Below are 18,051 nucleotides of genomic sequence, written 5' to 3' on the forward strand. Positions count from 1 at the left end.
CCCCTCCGTGTGATTGCTTCCTAGTCACTGAGCAAGTCACCGAATTGTTGACAATTACATGGCAAAAATGGCGGGATCCAGGGCGGGCTGCCCATCCGCCGCACTCACTGCCCTGCACAGCCTGCGGTGCCGTGAACCCTTCGCCTTGCAGACTGGAGCTCTCCTTGCCGGAGCACGCGGAGAGACCTTGCTTTGGTGTGTGTTAACATTGCTACCTCACTTCTCCTCCCCACCTGCGCCGGCAAGGTCTCCTTCAGCCACACGCTGCGTTTTGGGTTTGTTTGCTTTAAGCCCAGGTCAGTAATTTTCTGAAAAGTCCCCCTTTTGCTGTGTGCCTGGCGAGTATTTACAATCTAGCCTTCATAAGGGTGTCTGCAGTAGCAATACGTCATAATGCTTATATGAGTTATTTTACCCTATATCATGGTCAGTGAATCCAAGAGCTCCAGACGGGCCAGGGGTCGTGCTGCCTTAACTACTGTTGCTAATAACTAGCGCGTAGGAGTGCATTTATTTTCCAAGACGTCTATTTGCTGTTCGCTGTCTCAACATAGCCACCAAGTTTTGTATTTGAATCACACATTTATTTTCAGTAACTGTTTGTTTTATTTTCAGTAACTGTTTTATTTTCAGTAACTGCTTTTATTTTTTACTGCCCAAGAAGAGTACTCTTTCTTTTTTTCCCTTAAGAATGATCTCAACTTTATTTTTTCCTCCAGTTTTTCTGACGCCTGGAGTATACTTGGCTGCATATAATGTACAAAACCAAAAATAGTCCCTGTACAGAAAATGGACCTACAGGGAACAGTACTGGCTTTCCCTTCCAACTCCTGCTGGAACTCACGTAGAAGAGCTAGGCTGCATTTTGCACTGCTTAGCAGAAGAGCCGATGAGCAGCATGCGCCAATGCCTTTAATCCTGTCTGGATCATCAGGACCAAGAAAAAAAGTCCCGATTTAAGATGCTAGGTGATGTAAGGAAACAGGCTTCAAAAGCCCCTCAACCACAGGCATGGTGAGAGTGCGGCAGCAGCCGGAGCAGCGGTTCTGATGGCTGCCAGACCAAGCGATGCCACTGCGGGGAAGGAGCCGTGGGGCTGCCGAGCAGCGGGGGAGAGGGGACACAGAGCTGGCATTATTCCTGTCCCTGGAAAGCAGAGGGATGTGTGGTAATTTACTAATACTTCGTTGTTGATGAATACTTAGTCATCAGTCTATTACATCTCTCTCTGCCTCCTCTGTGTCCCTCCCCATCATCGTATTAGCCCCACGCTCACACAGTCCCTGAAATCCATGAAACAAAAGGCCCCGTTCTGCTTCTTGGGATCAGGAGAGAAAGTAAGTACGTGTTCCTGCAATCGTTTTCACACCATGCAATGTGGGTGTAAAAGAACTTGACCAATGGCGGTAGGTAATTAAAAAGACATTATTTTGCCGTCTGGACATACACAAGTGATGTAGTGAGGTAAGTGGTAGAAAAGACTAGAGTTTTGGATGTCTGTGGACAGATGGCTGAAAAGGATAATAATCTACATACGATACTGCCTGCATATATCAATTTTGGTAGACTCTAAATATTATGAAGCAATATAATGAAATTAAAAACGAGCCATTTTCAGCAAGGATGCAAAAACGTGCTTGAAATCCCTCAGGAAGTAACCGTTCAGATGCATGCTCATTCAGAAACACCCATTCTCGTGGCAGGAGGCTGAGCTCACCAAGGCGCGCTCCCCGCGTGGCAGGGGGACGCTGCACCAGGGCTGGCTCTGCCCCGCGGCCGCCTGGCTGGAGGGTGCAAAACAGCAAGATACAGGCACAGAGAGGTAGCAGTCGCAGGGTTTGTTTTTCTGACTGAAATGCCAACAGTTCCCTCGCATACACGGAGAAAAGGCGCTTGTACCAATGGCTCTGATAAAGAATAGCTTTTACATGGGCACTGAGAGGCTTCGGTGGATAAATCGGCTGCATGAGTTGGACATTAGGAAAACCAGCTTCCACCCTCCCTCCCCAGCAACTTTCCAGCCCCCCGGTCTATCAGTGCCAAGTCAATGCAGACTGTCCAATACGGTGGCATAAAACTGTTAAAACACTGTGGCATAAACCCCAGGGTTTTCTATGGTCTCTTGTCTGATTCTGTTTATTCCTTTATTTTATATCTTTTGGTTTTGACTGAATCTTGAGTAGATCATAGCTTTATTCCGTGGGTACAGGTACTTTGTTTTAAGCCAAAGTCTTCTTGAGATGAAGCAACTGTTCCCCGTAAAATCTTGCCGGATTCCAGAAACCTGCCAACAGCGTGCAGGCGGAGCACCGTGGGACTGTTCTGCTCACATAGTGTGAAATCATGGTAGTACCAGCTCTTCCAGAGTCCCAAGTCCCTTGCTTGGCATGGGTCTTACTGCTCCACTGCCATTACATCATGAAACAGCAGCTTTACAAAGCTGCTTTGACCCTGGAGGCTCCCCAGTGCGGTAGCTGAGGGCATTGCCCCAGGCATGCTCCATAAAAATAGGGGGAAAAAAGTGCATGCATTACAAGGTGCATCTGAGCCCTGGTTATATTGTTAAGAGTTCTTCCAGCTGCAAAAGAAAGAAGAGAAAGGAAAGTATCTCGTCCCCTTTGGCAACTGCAGGTCAGATGATACCCTTCTGGAAGGAGTTCACAGGGGGGATCCAAAATCCTAGTGGTAGTTGCAGGAGAACATCAAAACCCTGTGGCTGAGGAAGACAGCGGGTTCTGCTCCCTTCCACCCACGGAGAAAAAATCTGGTCTGCAAACCTGACAAATACCTGTCTTTGACACTGTCCTCTCTCAGGGTCTCCATAGTAGGAACCACAGGTAAAAATGGCACACGAAGTCAGTGCGGCCAACCGAAGTCAGACAGTGCTGCAGACATGAGGACGCCTCTGGCCTCAACGGGCTTCTTCATGGCGTAGGTGGGACACCGTGGAAGACTTGGCCTATAAAAGGGTGCAACATCTGTCTGAGAGTAATTTCCCTGTCGTGGGAGCCATGGTCTTCAGGCTGAAGACTTAAACAGCTCTGTCTATTCTTATCTGTATGCCAGGATGTGTCTTAAATTCTGCCAACCTCTTTCCTATACCTTCACCATTAAGTGTATAACAAACACAAAGGATGACATGCTTCCACACACAACCCCCTCTGTTTTAACAGGATGCTGACAGAAAAGCCTGCCTTCTGAAAGTAATTCATAAAAATGACCCATAGCCCTTTTTTGCCTGGATTATTACACTCATTTTATTCATTTTGTAGACAGCAAAATCATATAGTGAATATTAATGATTGCGATTTTACTCTGGCATTATTTAAAATGGCAAATGCTTACTTACAGCCAGCAGGAATTCTTCTAAGTACAGATCATTTACTTCAGGCCACTGTGGGACTCGGTCACGTATGAATTTGGGGTCAGGGAACGAGGCGAGCGAGGTGGTGCATGCCAACTCCCTGCACACCAAAGCCTTGCTTCTCTCTGAGGTGATGGTGGAGAGACAAACGATGCTGCTCCACCCTGCACTGGCCTAGTGATGCAACAGCAATGTCGAGCTAAGCGTCTACACCAGGTCCCAGTTTCACCACGCTAAAGTAATTCAGAGAAAACTGGAAGAGGAGACCACTTGCTGTCTGTTTGGAAAGCTGAGCTTAGCAGCACTTCTACCCTCAGTCCAAAGTCTGCAAGGACACACGCACGTCCTGCTCCCGCCAGGTGACGTTGGCCCCTCGGCTGCGGGCTGCGGAGATGGATCACATTGCTGTGACCGTCCTGTCAGGTTTTATTTTTTAACTTGGGCAGGTGTTGACAGTTTCAGCTCCAAAGTGCCAAGTTCAGTCCCTGCTGACAAAGATGCATCAAGGGCGTTGTTAAGCAAAGAGTTTGCTTTTCTTTCATCTTTCCTGATGCTGCTGCTGGCCTCCAAAGTTGGTAAAAATCTTCCTTAATCTCAGGGACAAAGCAGGAAATAAAAGGGTGTATTTATGGTTTTTGTGCCATTAAAACAATTGGGATTGTGGCTGCGTTTTGCTTAAGACTCTCAGATGTGTAAGAATCAAGATCAAAACCATGAACTACTTATTGAATGTAAACCCCTGATTGAATGTTAGATGCAGCAGGGACCTCGCTGCAGCCCGAGCACAGGGAGCGTGCAGGGCAGCAGTCCCAGGAGCGGCTGCGGTACATCCCAGGGAGACAGGCACGTTCCCAAACGTGCCTCCGAGGCACATCTCCTCTGGGAGGCAGAGATAAAACATATTACATTCTCCCCAAATTAATCAACAATAAATTAAAGGTCTATCATTAAAAACTGGCGTTTTTTAGACCACAGCTTCTTTTATAAGTTTTTTACATGTTGACTCAAGCTGTTGAACGTCTGTTAGTGAAAGAGTCAAAAATGAACCCTTTGGCGTACATGTGGGTAGTGCTTAATGAAGTACGAATATATGCACTGCAATAACATATGGAAAAGCATAAACACTCATTTTGCTCATAGATAAGTGATTCAGAGTTACTTTTATTCTATTTATGAAATTTTAAGATGGGAGGATCTTGAGGAAGCTTACCAACTAATTCCTATTAATAGAATAAAATAGAACATTAGAAAGTACAGAAGGCAAATTAAATAATCTTCCCTGTTCATCATGCCTAAGCTTTAGCAGGAACTTGCCACTCTTAATACTTGGATGCAAAATATAAAACTCCTCCAAAATAGCACTTTATTGGTGTCTTGTCTAATTGCTTTCCAATCAGCTAGAACTTTTCATCTAGCCGAGATGCTTTTATTAAAGAGGTGAGCTTCTTTTAAGGACTATTTCATTTATAGGAGAAAACATATTTGTCTGTTGTCTTTCATTTACAAATATACAAAAAGAAATAACTTATTGAAATAACTTACAAAATGTGACTTCTTGTCCCAGTTCCTTCTTCAGCAGTGAAATTAATTTTATATGTAATTCATCTGATGATAGTACTTATACAATGTGAATAACGTGTGGACTGTTGATGCTATTTAGCGAGAAAATGGGTTTTCTTGGCAGCCTAATGGTCTGTGCAAAATGTATTTGAGTAGCTTTAGCTATTTTTCTGAACCCATTAGCTGCTATGAAAATCTTTAGTTAACCTAATCTTATGACTCCATCCGTCATGAAGTGTCACCTACTCTGCCCCGTGGACTTCAGCAGGTCCTAGTTCTTACTTGCAACCCTCACCTAAAGAAAAGTTTACACCATTTTTAATTCCCTTTGCACTTGATGCACAGACAATGATTAAGGCTGTCCCTCGGTGGCCTCTTTACCACTCACATGCAGGTACGTATGTTCTGCCAAACACCGTTTTTCTTCCCTAATTCTTAACTATTGGAAAGGGTAAATCTTGATATCTTATCTGACTGATAGGAAGTCCTATGAAATTGGTAACAGATGATTTGTGAAGTATTAATCAGCATGGGAAAGGTCTTAAAATCAGGCCCAACAACGTGTCCCGAACTCCTAGCACAGCCACCGATACTCCAAGTGGTACAACAAGGATACCTGTGGCTGGTTAGGTGCAATGCACAATTAGTGCTAAAGCATGATAATTAGCCTATGAAGCGTGAATCAGCCTTTTGTTTAAGGTTTGTTAGGCAATAATTGTGTTCGCTGCCACGTGATTGACTTGGGATAGTTTTCTGTGTAATTCCAGTCGTGGCCAACGGGACGCAGCGCTGCAGGATAACGGCTCCTCGGTGTGCGGTACCAGGCGAGATGTTTCCACAGCAGGAGACACTGCCCCTGCCACAGTGCCTTCACACTGACCTGCAGCTTCTCACGGAGCAACGGAGACTGCAAGGTTAAAACAGTGTTGAAGCCACATCGACAAAGGTTTTAACACAGGTGCGGGGTTCACGAATACGGGTGGCTGATCGAGAGGCTGTAACCACCTCTGCAGAGGAAAGGATGCGAGGGCAGCAGGTGGGTGAGGAGAGGTGCTGCTCTAAAGAGGTCTCAACTACAGGAAAAGCTTCCAAATTCCCCCTTAGACACCAGGGGATCAAGCCACGTAGCCAGAGGAAACTGCTTTCCAGCGTCCCAAAGCCACAGAGCTGCTTTACCCTGCCTGATTTTACTCTCAGTCTTAACATATAGATATGAACATGAACATAAACATATATATAATTTTTATATATATACACAGAGTATATATATACATAATTTTTCCATTTTGGCAACGACAAATATCGCTTTTAAGCACTGGCTAATTCTTTTCTGGTGGATGTGACACAAGCAGGAGCGTAACTGATAGGAATGGAGCCATCCTCTTGCACAGGTCCATCTCAGAGCTGCTTTGGGACTGAAGAAAAACCTGAAATGTTCCTGAAGAATTCATGATCTCAGTTTAACATCAGCTCTTAACTCTTAATTCTTTGTTCTAATAGTCTCAATGCAAACTGGAGATTTTAGATGGAACTTAGAAGTTTTTTTAAGAATATTACCTAATCATGAAATGCTCTATCTAAATGCTTAGATTCCAAAAACTTTAGGTTCTGTTACCTTTAAATTACATCATCCGTGAGCTTCTAGTTTATTAGGTGGATAAATATCGTTACAACTTTTTGGTGTATGTGGCTAGATTGTCAGCATTAGAGGATAAACTGGTAAGATGGTGTCTAAAGAAACCCAGTCTATTTATAAGAAATATACAATTTCTCTTTCAAAGAATGCACAATTTTGCTGGGCATGGGAAGAATAAAAAAACAGGCGACTACTTCCTTGCTCACAGCTCCAAGACTTTTTTGGTCCATGTTTTTGGCTTTCTGATGGGCTCCACGACTGCCGGACGTGTGCGCTTGTTGGGGACCTGTGCCAACACACGAGGGAGCTCCGGGAGGACGGCGATCGGCTGGCTGTGCTGACTGCAGTCCCCATCCTTGGAGATACTCGAAACCCGACTGGACAGAGCATCTGGCTCTAGCCGACCCCGCTTTGAGCGTGGGACTAGGCAGACTCCAGCCGTCCTTTCCAGCCCCAGCCGTTCTGCGAGTCCATGATTATCGTCAGGGAAAGACAATGCTTCCGCCTCCTCCCTGGGGATCCCAGGAAGGTTTTAGCACGCTCAGTGATATGCATTGCCCTGAACCACAGGGACAGAATGTCTTTCCTTTCCACCTGCCAAAATAACTTTTAAGCAATAGCCTTTGTCTGGTTTTATCACAGGCTTATTGTCCCAGCCAAAGATTTATTAAATCCAGCAATGACAGCAGTTCTTTCTCCTAGTCACAAGCTTTTATCTTGTTGTTAAAAGTTTTAAACAGCATCTCACACAACAATGAACATCACATACATTTCAATGAGCCCCTTCAAGGAAGAAATTCAGTTAATCTGTGATGAACGTATCTCAATCTATTGCTTTTTAACTTATAAAAAAGACTGTCTCCTACTGTATTAAATCATAAGAGAAGCTTGCTCTAACTTTTCAGTTGGTATAATCCTGTATCAGCTCTTTCACATGTGGCTTTGGAGCAGATAAATTATACCACCTTTCCCAGTGGCTGGAAAAGAGGGTTAGTGAATTGGTAGAGACTATTGGACATTAAAAGCCAGGCAGCAGAGCACTGCAAAGGAACAGGGGAAGTATTTCTGGCCTCTTCATGTCTTTTGGTTGGTGCTTCCATGCTCGTTTTTGGGTTCACATGACTACAAGGATGAGTGGCCAGAATTACCCACAGCCGGGCTAGTTCTTCTTAGCCATGCATAAGCTTGAGACATTATTTACCTGGGAAAACCATAATGATATACCTATAAGAAAAAGAAAACCGAAATGGCTATAAACAATAGGCCGAATTACTTGGATTTCATAGAGGCCAAAGCTTCATCTTGGTACAAGAGGACTATCTGAGCCATTGGTACTCCTGATACGTCCTTTCCATGTATCACTTCTTATGATGGAGATTTGTCTCGCCTGTTGAATCTCATTGTAGACAATGAATGACTCCGAGATCCAGAAGCATGTAAAGCACAAAATACATTTCCTCACAAGTATATTTGCCTTCATGTACATCTGCTTACCCGTTTATTTTGTGAAGTTGATCCCAACACTCTAATTGCTACTTCAGAAGCGTTCCTTGTCCTAAAAATACTTCTCAGTTTCATCTCTTGTGTGAAGGCTGGAAGACGATGTCTGCTGATTAAGTATGTAAATGATGATGTGCCGTCAAGCAAATATGATTTGAAACTGCAGCAAAAAAATTAAAAGATCTACAATATTCACATGGTAAAGGAGGAAAAAATGAATGGCAGGGAAACGTATGTGTGGGGGGTGTACGGCTCATACAGAGCTACACCCACAAAATTCATGTACCAAACGTACTTTGGTCAGAGGATGAATGACGTCCACTACATTTGCAAAGCCTGGGGGGTTTTTACAGAGGGAATCCAAAAGAAATACGACATGCGCCAGTCAGCACCTGTGAGCTCTTAAACTCGCAGAGGGAGGGTGCAAATGCTGAGAACCCACATGGACCTTCCAGTGAATCCCTGCCTTCACCCCTCGGTTCAGCACGGTCTGGCACACCGCAGACGTCAGCGGAGTACAGCTCAGCAAACGGAGAAAAGGCGAGACGTCCAAGGAAGGGCTTGCTTGGGCTGGTACCCTCTCATGCTAGAAGTCACCGGAAAACATTTCTGCTTCTCTTAGGACCTTTCATAGATGAGGAAGTAAAACCAGCAGGAAGCCCTGTAAATGATAAACAAATTTACTTGTTTTATGTCATTGGAGGAAAACAGGCTGTTTTCAATCTGTTTACACAATAAATCACACTGGGCAGCTGCAAAGATTTTTTTTAACCTTTACTCTTGTTTTTCTCATTATTCTTGAACACTCTAGATTTCTTAACAATGCAAGCACTTGCTTCGGGAAAGCCAGATCTAAGTTGGAACAAACCCCACTTTCTATGCACACAGCTTTTCAGTTTCTCCACCTAGACTGATTCATCTCTCTCATCTTTTTTTACTCCCTTCTCTTTTACAAACATATCTACCTCTTTAGATGAGAAGATGAAATTAAGTAGATATAGCTGACAAGCCAACAAGGAGGGAAATTTTGACTCTTCCAAAGGCGATATTACAACCCTCCAAGACCTATTTTTAGCATGCAAAATTTTGTTTTCCTCCACTCAGTTTCCCTTTCCTCTTTTACTCAGACACTGGATTTTATAAGGCACACTGTTCTGTCTTTTCTAGATATGGCAGCTGTAGGCGTATGATGACTTTACGTGTGCATGTATTATCTACATCTGTATATAGCTGTAGTTTACTCAGAAACAAAGCAGTAAATCACAGAAGTATTACAGCTCCCTGGCTGCCACGTGCTGCTCAGCCCTGGCTTTCGAGGCTGCGATCATTCTCAGCAGGCGCAGCAAGAACTGGGGGATGAACAAAGGGTCCTCAGCTTCGTGCTTTGGGACCTTCTGGTAGGAAACTGGAGCAAAAGAACTTCAGAAAAACCTAGAAGTATGTAGGAAAGGGGAGGAAAACATGATCATCAGCAGTACTTTGGTAATGAAAATTTCAGATTCGTCAAGTTTTTTAACAAATATGAAGCACCGTGATGTACTGCAGCCCACTCCTATGTTCAATCTAACGGGGACAGCAGTCTGGCTCCTCTTCTATGGACGTCTGGTTTTGGAAAGACCTACTTTTCTTCTCTGCAGCAAAGCTGTGATGTTAGAAGTATTCTGCAGCCTTTTCAAGGGGTTAATTACAACCTGAAAGGTATCTTTCTTCTTCTCAAATACAGGCCAGTCTCAATGTGACAGTACTGAGCACTGTTAGCCATCCCCAGGACAGGGATCTGTACCACATCTGGGGTTAAATTTACAGGCACCATTCAGATGACAAGGTCTTCCACGTCCGTGTATGACCGATGATATTTATAGCACGGTTGGTAAGGAAAAGGACTGCAGTCTTTAAGCTTTAAGTCTTTCACGGTTCAGGGGTCACCACCAGTGCCATTTGCCTCTAAGGAGGACTGTATCAAGCATACTTTCTTGGAGAAGGTGTGCATGGAGTCACCTATGCAGCAATACCTGCCTGCAGTGACACAGAGAAACCAAAAGGTAGACTATGAGAGATTGAGAAAGCAAAATAAAGTGTAACAGGAATAAATTTAGAACGGAGAATTTTTCAGAAAATTCTCAATTATTTTTCATCACTGCGCCATTGTGCGGTCCTTATCTTCTCAGCTGGAAATAAGAAGCACACCGAGTAATGAAATAATCCAGAACTGTTGTTTCCTTACACAGACATACACACAAAGATGGGAGTGTTTACTTAGACTAAGCAAGGGTGACGTACAAAATGCAGACACTAGAGGGCAAGGATGCATACAAATTTATTGAGGAGGGCACGAGATATTGGGCATAGCACCTGGGATAAGGCGAAACACCAGCCTTACGCACTGATCCATCAGTCCTTGCCCCTGTGAGTGACACATGCACACTCAAAGATGCCCGTCACTTACTGAAGTCCCACTTCACCACTGCCAGGGCAGTTTGATATTTCACTGTCTGAATAGTTTCCTCAACTTTGATCTGTACCTATACACAGATCTGTGTTTGTGAGTGCGTACAACCACTGGCCCACGGGGTGCTGTATGTTTACTATCACACTAAACGGTATGTTTTACACAGAAAGCTGCACTGAAGGGTGCTAATATTGTGGAGGAATCACTCTGAGCTTTGGAAGTGGCTGAAGATTGGTTGTACCACCTTAATTTGGCCCCTTAATACAGTATTAGATATCCTTTAATTTCAATTAGATGTTTGCATACTCTTTTTCCCAAGAGACTCTAGCAGGGCAGTATTACTTAATTAGCAACCTTCCCACATTTCATTTTAGTCACATCGTTCAGCATGAGCCCCAGGCCTTATTTGCTGTGACCTACACAAAACCTTCTCTGAATATAACTATCCATATAACATGATATACTACCTAATACTACTAACTCATATAAAATTATTAACTTCCTCTTCAAGCATTTCAATGTTCTTTGTTCTAGTTTGAGTGTTTTACACACACCAGTAGGCTTTTTCCAGAGGTTTCCTCTGATGCCAGGTGGTATTACCGACCCTTCGTATCCTGAACGGACTGAGCTCCTCATAATACTTAGGAAAAGCAGACCAAAGCAAACATATTTGCATGATAGCCCTTTGTCTTTTCATTAGAGCTCGCTCTTTGAAGACCAAATTACCAAACGTTTTATTTTAGGAGTTTCGGGAGTACTTGACAAGAGCCCACCTAAAGCTCAGTCCAAGGGCCCCAGCCACACTGCTCTGCCTCCCCAACTAGGTGTCCTCTGACACGTGGAGGGGCCTCCACTTTCTCTGGTGGGTACCACCAACTACACCCCCGGGAGGGACAACTTTCCACCCACATTATTGTGAACGGAGGAAGAAGAATAAAGAGCTCTTATTTCTAAAAGCTGATGTAAAGCTACAAACCCAGGGATCAGTGTCTGGAAGCTAGCCAAAGCTGGAAATGAGGGTTAAGAGGGAAGAAGAGAGGTCCATATCCATTTGAACACTTCTGTCCTGTGGCTATTCTGCAAGGGCTGGGTCCTGGTTGCCACACAGGGCAACTGGAAGGCTTCTTTGCCTTGAAAAATCTGCCCATCACCCCGACAGGACAAATAAGCCTCTTGTAATACAGGAGTAGACAGTTAAGACTCTTTTTTCCCATGTGCACACGTGTTACAGCTGGGGGAGGAGAACACAGCGGTGCTGTGCTCCACATTGCTCCTTCTGAGGGAAAGACTTCTCCAGTCTCAAGGGAGCTCCTTCCCAGTAAGCCCGTGCAGCCGTGCCGGTGGGGGGGGGCTGAGTGAGCCCTGGGTCTTTCATCCTGCGACAGCTTTATCTTACGCCTCTTCTGATATCTTCTCAGACAGCATCACAGCATCCTGATAACAAATGTTGCTTTTCTTTTTCCTACCATCTCCTGGGGAGCCCTAGTCGGATCGGCAAGAGTTTCAGAGACGTGAACCAACCTGCTGGCGTGGGTGAGGGCTGGCTGCTGGGGAGTCCTCCTCTCCTTTGCCGCCCCCGAGAAAATCCCTGCCCGAAATGCAGACACATGCAATCGGTATGCCCGACACACAGGAACAACACACGGAAATCTGTTGTCTGCAAAGCTGAAGGTAACAATTTTCACAGCTGGTGCCTTTTCATACCTGCCCAGGAGAAGGAAACAGGAGAGATCAAAGAAGCCACGGTAATCACAAGATGACCAGAGGAGAGCTATAAAGTAAATCCATTAAAAAATCCAAAAAAGCTTCCCCTCACAAAGATAAAGTAACTGAAGCTGATGAATTGCTTCTATCCGGCCAAAAAAAGATAAATACTACGTACATGAGGAAAAAAAAAACCTAAGGAGAATTTCTAAAAAAGTCATCTTGGAACTGAACCACAGAATCTAAGGTCAGAGATGCAACAGTTTGCTCCGCCACGACCGGAGAAACTGCTGACATTGTATTCTGGGTTTGCAGGTGGAAAGGAAGGTAGGAGGAAAAGCGGCTAAATTCCTATTTGCCTAAATAAGATTCAACACAGCGGCCACGTAATGCTTATTTTAGATCTCATTTTATGATGCATTAAGGATGCTAAAAATGTAACCCCCTTGCATGTAGGATTTATGATGCAATTCATAACTGTATGAGTACACTTTATATCAGATTACCATCCACGCCTGCATATAGGTCTGTCCAACAGGTGATTTAAGAAAGCAAAACCATGAAAGACCTTGCAATTAGTTATAACCAAGTCTTCTTTCCAAAAACTAAACTTAAATATGACAGAACACATCAGGTTAAACTTCACAGAGATTTTCTCAAGTTGTTTCCATTAAACAAATAAATAACCAAGCAGTAACTGCACCAGGAGTTTCAGAGGTAGTGAGACTGCTGAACTGGGAGAAATTCCCAATTACACACCGACAAGCAAAATTACGAATCAGCTGTCGTCTCTTCTGCAGGTGCAGGGAGAATATTTTCTTAATTTCCGTTTGCTCAGTTGGCTTCTCCTCCAGAGCCCCTTCATTCAAAGCGCAGAAACCAAGCGGGAGTTGGAAAACCAGGAAAACTGGTTTCCCACTTCCAAACAGAATAAAACTATGCAAAAGAGACTCACTGCAATCAGCTGTAATGTCTTAAAATGATTCAACAGCCAGCAATTCTATTCGTGAACCTTAGCTTGTATTTCTGTTATTTAGTACAGAAAAGATTTTAAAATTAAAAACGTTTTGTCAGGAACTTTTCTGATGCATTCAACATATTTGAAGTAGTTTTGCTTAAGCAGTAAAGGAGTTTTAAGATGCTGTTGATCTGCTTTTTAAATGAATTTTCATTGCCATCCAAAAGCTGTCTGACAAATCATGAGTAAAAAAAGTTAATTAATCCGATAAATAAGAAAACTCCCTCTTCATTTTCTAATACAATAAGAAGGGAATAATGCGAATATGGATGCTGCTATGTTTGTTGTATAGGATCATAACTGAGGATATAGTGCACTTTTCTGAATAGCAGAAATCAGCATCAGTCTTAAAGTAAATATCACCTTTGTTTAATAAATTAAATTCCGACTTCCAGTGCGGAAAAGGACTAATTATAATTATCATTTATAAGCATTATAAATAAGTATTATAAATATTAAAATCATCAGCTTTGAGAAAACAAGGATTTGTTTTGTTAACAAAAATGCTAAGTAATAAGTGTGTAAGGCTATGTAACTACACCGACTATCTGAAACAGTTGATATCCATGCCTGGAGCATTCCTTTTATTGGAGGCGAATGAAATGCCGTCTGCCCTGGTCGTATCAACCTGAACTGGGGAACGAGATGACAAACAGGTTGTGGAAAGCATCAAGGCCAGGAGATGTGCGGACCGGCGGGCAGCTGCAGCGCTGCAGCTGGCCGAGGTCTGCACAAGGGGGTGGATGGGGCACACCAGGACCACCTCGGGCATTTTGGGTAAATCCTATTTCTCCAGGTAACGATGGGGGAACCACAGGGACGCGGCGTCGGCCGGCGCCTCACCCTGCTGCTGGGAAGACAGTACCGAGGGGTTTCAGGGGACACCCACCCTCTCCAGTAGTTTTCACTCTGATTAGAGTGGCATCTCTAACAGAGTGTCCTTTCCATTTCCCAATCTGATTATCACTACGTTTCTCTAGGAATCACTCCAACCGCAGAAACAGATACTCGGGCATTTGTTCTCACCACTGTGAAGGTAATTTGACAGACTGCTTCCACCACATTACCCTGCTTAACACAATTATAACTTCAAAGCCAACGCACTTCGAATTCTACAGAGGTTGTTTTTATTTACAACGAAAAACCTCAGGTTTCATTCACAGGGGGAAAATGTGCCGGGAGGAAGATGTGCCATGAGGAAAACACCTGAAGTCCAGGACTTTAAAGCCTGTCAAGGCTCATGGAGAAACGAGGCCAGATGAAAAGGCAGATCATTTTTCCCCAAGTATGCTCCTTCAAAGTGTTTGAGCTTGCCTTCATGGTTCTGCCCAGCAAAAGAAAATGTAAATGGAATAAGAATAAAGAACTGATACGGGAAAACGTGTGTATTCGTCACCAAGAAACAGAGCCCAGCCTATTTCCAGCCGCCTCTGCACAACCAGGAGGAAAGGAGCACTGAAATCCGTAAATCACCATACGTCTCTTTCAATTACGTACTGTCCCACGGGAGCACCGACGACATTAGAATTGTTTTGTACTTAACTGCTAAATGCACAGCACCCGGGCTGCTTCCACCTGTTTAATCTACACCTTTGTTATACCATGTATATAAACTGACATTTCTGACCTGGAGAGTCTTGTCACAGAAACACATTTTTCCACCTGATGGAGGAGGACAATATAACTACTATTATAATAACTACCACATACCTGCTTATAGATCATATATTAAATGGATCTTGTCTTATAAATATTAGAGATACGTAATACTTTGCAAAGATGTATAAATATCTTGCACTCCCTAGGGAAAATCATGAGTTTCAGAATCCGCTCTACACACAAAGGAGGAAAATACAGACTGAGGCGACAGCAGAAAGCGAGGACAAAGAACCCCAACATCCGAAGGGAAAAAGTTTAATACACAAAATCACTCAACTTGGTGATTAAATGATTAACTGACAATTTTTTGGTTATGATGTTTTCTTCCTCAGATTTTTAAGGCAATTTCCTTCAGCTGTGTGGGTTTCTGGTTTTGTTTGCTTTGTTTTCCTTAAATATTTATGCTATTATGTTTTGTTTGCTTAGCTTTACTTAAATATTTAAGCTATAGTGCTTTACTGGCATAAATATTTGTTTTATTTAAAATCTACTTAGCTGAAAGATAAACAACAAAATAAGAAATCAGAAATTACACTGGAATTCTAGAGGAAGAACAGCAATTAACTCTGCCAATGTGTTAACCTTTTTAAAATGATGCGATTTGCACATGCGCTGCATTTGATGAGCTATGTACCGACATGTATTAATTGTTTTAAAGACATTTTCTTGATTTCAATTTATTTTTTCCCTTCCCTTTCCTTATTCTGCTTCAGATGCCACATTAACCCCTTCCATTCCTCACTGCTACGATGGAGGCAGTAATTTACACCACCCTGCTACACCACAGAGCAGCTACCGCAGGCTGAGAGAGCAAGCGCACGAAGAGCCGCTGGATGAAATGGAAAGCAAGTTTATCGGCTTCCCAGCGAGGAAGAGGAGCAACCCCCGCCAGGGCACGGGCGCTGCCTCCGCCTGAGCCTCGGGCGGGCAGGGCGCAGCCCTTGCCTACTGCACGATCGTCCTGACCTGTCCCGCACCGCTGCCGCCCAGCCTTGCTCCCGCCAGCATCTCTGGCCACCGGCCCAGGAGAGAGCTCGTCACCTTCCATGCAGGGATGCGCTGCGTTACTCAAGCAGCTCTTTCCAGGAGACTACGTAACGCCTTTCAAAACCTTGTGGTTAAAAACCAGATGCCCTTCCGCAGAGGAAAAGGAAGACGGGTGCCGGGGCACCGGCCGCTCCCCGCTGCCCGTGCGGCGATGCCCGAAGAGCAGTGCCGCAGGCGTACACCAGCCGGGGCAGCGGAGGCAAGAGCAGACGGACATTCCTGCCAGTGAAATCCCACCAGCCCAAGAGGCCCCAGCTGGATCTGGGTTTAACATCTTAACTCCGCAAAGGTATCTTCCCTGCTCTCAAGCAAATAAAAATGATATACAGATTACTTATTCTATATTTTCTTTAGCATTCTATTAAATGATGAAATGCTTATTGGTGTACACCCCAGCAGTGTACAGTGAGAAACCTGGTTCCGAGTCCATTTTCTGTCAAATAAAGGCAGCAGAGAGTTCAGGCTGACACGCTGGTACTCACTCTGTTCTCTGCAGACTATCCCCTGTATATTTACATGAGGAAGAAGGAACATTTTTATTCCTGACACCTGCCATAGAGTTTAAGCACTACAATTATTTCTCTTCTAACACCAGGTGTTACACACATTATAGGCAATTTTGGAGGCTCGGTTACCACTGCAGTCTGCAGTATGCGTGTGTACGATGTCAAAATGGAATAAAAATATACCACATATTTTTTCCATAGCGCTCTAGATGAATTAGCATGGAAATGTTATGTATCTGAAATACCTCCTGCGTCTTCCTCAACAGAAATGGTTAAAATGAACAATAAAGCTTTTTCCCCTCACTGAGTAGATACATGATGTTTTTATAAGGATACTGATTTCACAAAACTAAAACCAGCGACGTGTCAGGATAAAGTACCATTGAGTCTTAACAGTGCTAAGAAAACACAAGAACAAGGGTTTCAATAAAGCATATACATCTCCTATATCACCTTCTGGTGCAAAACCTCCAGGAATAAATAGGTGGGACACCAGCCCCATGTGCAGCCTACTCCTCTTTCGTTTGGCACCAGTGGCTTCAGAAGCATCTTTCCAATCAGAAATTTTATTATAATTTCAGCACTGGTTTAATATATTAAGAGACTCTCAAGTGTACATTTCATTCCTTCACTTCAGTGGGGCTGCAGGAATCCACGGGACCTCCAAAATCACGGCCGAGACATCTCACCATTTACAGCACATCATCTCTGGAGTAAAGGCAGTATAGTCTAAACTAGAATTAGCCTAGAAAGTAACAAAACAGGATTTTGAACCCTACTGAAGGCAAGGTCATTTGTAATCTTCCTGCAAGTCGGCAGGTAAAATTGCAGAGGAATTGGGGATTAACTGCTAACTCAGCTGGAGAGGTACAGGCTGCCTCTCCCCACTGCGCGGTCGCCAACTCCTGCTGACTCCTGACTTTCCTGCCTTCCCACGAGAGGGTCCCAGGAGAATGCGTCGGCCGTGGGGAGCTGCGGTCCTCCAGGACATGTCGTCTGCAAAGACACGCGGCAGACGTTGCTTCTCTTGCCTGCACTCCTTCTGCTAAACCTCACGGTGAAAAGATGTGGGAATTCACTGGAACAGTTCTAATGTGCAGTTAATACAAAACCTGCTTGTTTTAGACAGGAGTTCTTTAGAACACTTTTGGGCCTCAAGTCTCAAGTATAAATTAGCAGGTAGGCTGTTAATGTATTTTTTGCCTTTTGCCACAATGATGGATTTTTCATTTTAAAGATAAGACATGGCCTGATAGAGCCAAATATTGACACAGGAGATAAAAAGGGCTGTTATGATAATAAGCATAATGAAATGTTGCTTATAAAACTATAGCTGGGAATAGATATCTTTCCCTACCGTGGAATATTGATCCCCTCAAAAAAAAAAAAAGCAAACAAAAAAAAGCTTTCTTCTGTCTGCTATATCTGTACCTGTCTTTTATACCCGCAGTAGAACTAGCTTACTTTTAAAAACAAAGATCTCAAATTTTGTCGCTTGCTCATTCTTTACAAAACCAATGCAATCAGTCCTACGCTGCATGGCTGCGGTAAAATGGCTCAAAACTCAAAAATTACCTCATACACATTTTATGGACAAATTCTGCTCCC

Source organism: Aptenodytes patagonicus, chromosome 8, assembly GCF_965638725.1.
Source record: "Aptenodytes patagonicus chromosome 8, bAptPat1.pri.cur, whole genome shotgun sequence".
Taxonomy (NCBI): Eukaryota; Metazoa; Chordata; class Aves; order Sphenisciformes; family Spheniscidae; genus Aptenodytes; species Aptenodytes patagonicus.